Below are 6,067 nucleotides of genomic sequence, written 5' to 3' on the forward strand. Positions count from 1 at the left end.
GCTGAAGAACTGATGCTTTTGAACTGTGGTGCTGGAGAACTCTTGAGAGTCCCTTGGACTGCAAGGAGATCCAACCAGTCAATCCTAAAGGAAATCAGTCCTGAATATTCATTGGAAGACTGATGCTGAAGCTGAAACTCCAATACTTTGGCCACCTGATGCAAAGAACCAACTCATTGGAAAAGACCCTGATGCTAGAAAAGATTGAAGGCAGGAGGAGAAGGGGACGACAAAGGATGAAATGATTGGATGGCATCACTGACGTGCTGGACATGAGTTTGAGTAGGCTCTGGGAGTTAGTGATGGACAGGGAAGCCTGGCGTGCTGCAGTCCATGGGGTCGCAAAGAGTCAGACATGACTGAGCGACTGAACTGAACTGAGGATTTCAAGTCTGGTTTGTCTGAACTCAACTTTTGTCTAACCATGACTTCCTTTCATAGGGCCTCTGTGTGCAGTCTCTTTGCTTCAGTGTGCATGTAAGCATCAACTTGAATGATAATAACAAAGATATTTATATTTGATTTAATCATCTAATTCTTTTCTCATACTCTCCTAGTTTTCTTCTTGCCTCCATTTAAAAAAGATAAAATGCAATCATGGACTGCAAGGAGATCCAACCAGTCCATTCTAAAGGAGATCAGTCCTGGGTATTCTTTGGAAGGAATGATGCTAAAGCTGAAACTCCAGTACTTTGGCCACCTCATGTGAAGAGTTGCCTCATTGGAAAAGACTCTGATGCTGGGAGGGATTGAGGGCAGGAGGAGAAGGGGACGACAGAGGATGAGATGGCTGGATGGCATCACTGACTCAATGGACGTGAGGTGAACTCCGGGAGTTGGTGACGGACAGGGAGGCCTGGCATGCTGCAATTCATGGGGTCACAAAGAGTCGGACACGACTGAGCGACTGAACTGAACTGATGCTGCTGCCACCTAGTGGCAATATTTCTAACTAAGAAAAATTTTTAGAAATCTTGAAAGGAGGCTTTTATGTGACTTCAAAATTCAAATTAGAAAGTGAGCAAAGTACATAGCATCCACAGGTCACTTTCCTAGGTAGATACAACTGGTATCTGGTTATTAGTCATGCCCCTGTTAGCCTGCACGCTGCCCCCTTCCTACCCACGTTAGACAGACCAACTATCTGCTTGCCAGCAGTTCCTAAGACTTCTCCCACGACACATCTATGTCTCTGGCTTCTTGTCAACCCACACACTCCAGGCTCTATTCAGTTCAGTCAGTTCGGTCGCTCAGTCATGTCCGACTCTTTGCGACCCCATGAATCGCAGCACGCCAGGCCTCCCTGTCCAGGCTCTATTACTGCACTTCAAAAATCTTTGCTGAATGATATTAGTACCTAAGCTGTCTGCTTTCTCACACAAGTAAAACAATGTCTGCAAAGCACAGTGTGATCTCTTGAGTTCTCTCAGATGATCATTTGAATGATTGACTTGTCTCTCACTGGCGTTAAAGTCTTGTAGGGACTTGATTCCTGACATACCACCTACTGCCCATAGCACAGTGGCTTCCACTCAGAAAAATCACTCAGAATTTTCCACCACAGAGGGGAACGTTTCACAGGCTTCTGTTCCCTGTTAGGCAAAAGTTGCACATCACCTTCTCTTCATGGCAATGGGTCTGCTAGGACTAGACAAGCACTAACACTGCTCCTTGACAACTGCAGATCTTTCAGACTTAAGTAAGTTTGTATGATGAGCCACATCCCTGTGGGAACTGATCACAGTGTCTAAAAAGACCATGGGCATGGCCAGTTGTTCTTGTCACAATAAGTAGGAAGAGTTTGAGGAGTCAGGTGGGGATTATTCAGCAGGTGCTATAATTCTTATGAAGCATCATTCAAGAACTGAAAAATTCCTCCATTTCTTAGCTCAGGTTTATCCAGTCTGAGTGACAGCACCCATCTGGAAAAGTGCAAAGAAGACAAGGAATTAGAGGGAGGTATTGGGTTCTAGGGCTCCCTGACCTTTAGGGAATCATTAGGGGAAAGCTTGCAATTAGGCATTGGAGGCTTCGATGTATTGCTTATCTAAGTATTTGTTACCACTGAGTCCTTTGGTTATTATATGGTGTCATTTTTGAGGGCTTGCAAACTGAGATGTGTGAGGAAGATGCAAGGGTGAGGCTTTTATTTTGCCAGCAATGAACTGACTGTACGATCATAAAATCATGAAATTTAGCCCATTCAGAGTGGACATTTCAAGACGGACTCTAGGACTTCGTGTACAACATAACTCTTCAGTTGTTAATTCATAATCATGTACAATTAGTAGGGTGCAATTATAAGTATTTAAGTTAATGAAGTACTTACAAACCACGGATACTGGGCAGGGGGAAGTAAGGTCTGGAAAGGCTATAACTTTAGAACTCACTGTTATTCTGCCCTCTTTTGATGTATTGTATCATCCTACATGCAGAGATCAATACAATCCCTTCTCCAAAGTCACAATCTTCACTCTCCAGAGATTATAGTTTTCTTTCTAAAGACATTAATGAAAAAATTAGAAGTAGGTCGAAGCTATACTGCAGTGAAAAATTAAGGGTGAGCATCAAAAAAATCAACAGAAAATAGTCCCTTATTCCCACAAAGGAGGTCCCCAATTGATGGTAGTTAAGACTAGGGACATGAGTATGTCACCTGCAGACATTTCCAATAAACTCCCAGCTAATTTTTGGAGTAAAATTTCCCCAACTTGAAGACCTGCTCTAAATTCAGGAGCCAAACTTACTGAATTTGAATTGCTGCTTGCTGCATCCCAAAGAAAGCTCTTCTCGTGGTCCATGTTGTGCTAGGCACTGAGCCAGATCCAGGGAAGGCATGGGGCAGCACGGTACTCTGGAGGACAGCATGCTCCATCGACGCTAGAGACAGGGCTACTTCCCTGGTAGTCCAGTGGCTAAGATTTCCTGCTCCTGATGCAGGGGGCCCAGGTTAAATCCTTGGTCAGAGAACTGGATCCCACACCCCACAACCAAGTTCACATGCCACAGCTAAAGATTCCGCCTGCCGTAACTGAGACCCGACATGGCCAAATAAATATTTTTTTAAATAAAAGACTTTAGAGATGGGGGTCTAAGTTCAGCTCCAACATTCTAAGTATTCCTTCTCACTGTTAACTTAGCCTCTATCCTCAAGAAATGTCAAAAAATAAATCCATACCTCCAGCTGTTAAGTCAGAGAGTGCAAAATACCAGGTGCTTTGCACATGGTAGTTCAACAAGCCTGCACGATAATACCATGAGTTATATTAGATTTTGTCAGCTCCGGAAGCCTTTCTTAGGAATTCACACTTCTCTTACTTCCATTTCCTTCTAGAGAGGCACACTGTGTGTTCCCTCCCCCACTTCTGGTTTCAGTGTGGGCACATTACTTAGACCTAGTTTTGGAGCCTCATTTCCCAGAAACAGTGTCTGATACCAGGATTGGCACCTGACCCTCATGAGGCCACCAGAGTGTTTCTTGAGATTGACGTGGAGTTACCGTATGAAAGAAGTATTCTTTACACTGGGAAGATATTGTTTTGAGAATTGCATCAGCAATTGAGTTGATCAAATGAAGAAGACTATTTGCAAAATTAAAGCAAATAAAAGCAAGCAGAGATTGAGTGTGTGTGAGTGTGTATGTGTGTGTATGTCTGTGTGTGTAAAAGAGAGAGAGAGATCCAACTCTACTGACTACAAGGCAGGTACAGTGGAGTAAAACAGAAAATGAACATTATTTCCTCAGGCTCTGACTTCTCAGTCTGATAATTATAAGCATCTTACTTTAAATTTTGATTCTTTCATACATTTCTATCCCTGCCATGCAATTCCCCAAGGACTGTGTACCACCCCAAAACCCTTTGAGGTGGATGTAGTAACAGTAAGGACTTTGGAGACATTTTCCAGGAAGATAATATGTGGTTTCTAAACATAAAAGAAGGGTTTGCACAGATATGTGAATGGCCCAAAGGGCCAATGTATGGCAAAGACAGCTATTTACCCCCAATACCTGTCCTTACTATTATGTATTTCGTAAGTATAAAAATCCTAATAGTTACCTCAGATAAAACCAGTATTTCTCAGGTTTCATGTCAGAGTGAGTTCACTTTCAGAATAAATTCACAATAGAACATGTAACTTCAAGCCTGAACTCTCCTCTGCCCTTTTACCGGTAACCAGTACAGGTAAGCCTTGACTGTCCACTGATCTGTGTTGTGAGACAGATGATGAAGCTGGAAGTCCCAACCAATTTATAGCTAAAAGATAAGTACCAGGAAGCTTATAAGTTAGAATTCTTTTAAACACATAGATAAGTATAAACTTCCAGGCACATTTTCGTTGAATAAGGCACATGCAGAAAAGGGGACAGAAAAAAATCACAAAGACTCATCAGAAATATTTGTTGTCCATATAGGAGCTAGTGGGAAAATCTTCCCCTCTATCTCTTTTCTACTGTAAGAATCTCCAATTAAATATATAATCCCTAACCTTTAAGGAGATGAGGGTAGGGTTTATACAACAAGTAGGAGAAAAACTGACAATTCAGTGTCCAGAATGGAATGTAATCCATCTCTATTCCATCAGACCTTACTGCAAACATGGAACCCTTTCATCCAACTGCCCTATCAAAGCACACGCATGCATGCACGCACACACATACACACAAACACAAACACCTAATTTTGTATGTTTTAGCTTTTCTTAAACAAAGTAATATTGAATTTGTTATTGCAGTAATATCCTCCAATTTATTTATGCCTCCATGTATCCACTTGGATAATTTCCTACCATTCTACCTCTGGGCTTGGGCATTTGACTTGCTTTGGCCAATGGAACAATAGTAAATACGCTTCATGAAGAGAGTTAAAAATTAATTGCCTGTTGGAGCTTTCTCTGTTGCTTTCTAGTAACAATGAGACCACAATCTTATAAACTAGCCAGATGAAGAATGGGAGGTCTCGTAAAAAGAGACCTCAGTCAGCCTAGCTGAGGCCATGATAAACCAGCCTAGCCCACCCCAACCCACTAGCTAACTGTAGATGCCTGAGCCATTCCAACCAGGACCAGCTAAGACAAGTTCAGAACATACAAACCACCCAGCTCTTCAATTTTTTTAAAAAATGAATTCTTAAAAAAAAAAAAAAACACACACCTAAACACAGCCTAAATTACTAACCTCTAGAATTATGAGCTAAATAAATATAATAGCTGCTTTGTAAGATACTAAGTTTTGCAGTTGGTTTGTTTCACAGCTTAACTGATTTGTGATATATGCTGTGGCAATGTGGTCCTAGGGCCATGTGTCCATACATGTGTGGACATATTTTCATGAGACCTTTAAAGTCTAGGAGGTGCACTGGTGCACTTCCAAAATAAAAGATAACACCGATGGCAGATCTGACACTCACTAGCATCATTGTTTCCCAGAAGGGGAGGGCAAGAAATTGATCCTGTGTCTATACTGACTTATGAGAGTCAATCATTTCCAGAAAAATACTCCATAGGTGGATAACAGTGTGGAGTACAGGAACTGGGGTTTGTGGAGGAGACCCAGGAGGAGTATGCAGGCAACTTAAAATATACTGATTGCGTCTTTCCCTCCACCACCTCTTTTCTTTTCTTTGGCCTTGCGTGTGGGATCTTAGTTTCCCAACCAGGGATCAAACCTATGTCTCCTGCACTGGAAGGCAGACCCTTAACCACTGGACCACAAGGGAAGTCCCCCCTCCACTACTTCTTGTGCAGAGAATAGGTGAAGGTGTTTTATCAGAGATAACTAAGACTTCCAAAGTAGGGAATATAACGGGAAGATACAACTCCCTCCTCCTTTTCTCAGCACCCTTCAGCAATAGGGAAAACTCTAGAGGAGATTTTGGCTCTGATCATCAGTGAAGTCAGCAGTGTTCACTGCAGAGACTGAAGCACATAATCAACACTGGAAAATATCAGGGTGGGACAAACACAAATTCCCTCCTTCCAAAAATTACAGGAGGGGAAAATGACCTTGAAAGAAAGAAACTGACAATTCACAACCATGGGTCAGTTCAAGAAAAGAACTTCAGAGAAC

The sequence above is a fragment of the Bos grunniens genome, chromosome 3, assembly GCF_055505025.1.
Source record: "Bos grunniens cultivar Pamir isolate PY7600 chromosome 3, Bosgru_T2T1.0, whole genome shotgun sequence".
Classification (NCBI taxonomy): Eukaryota; Metazoa; Chordata; class Mammalia; order Artiodactyla; family Bovidae; genus Bos; species Bos grunniens.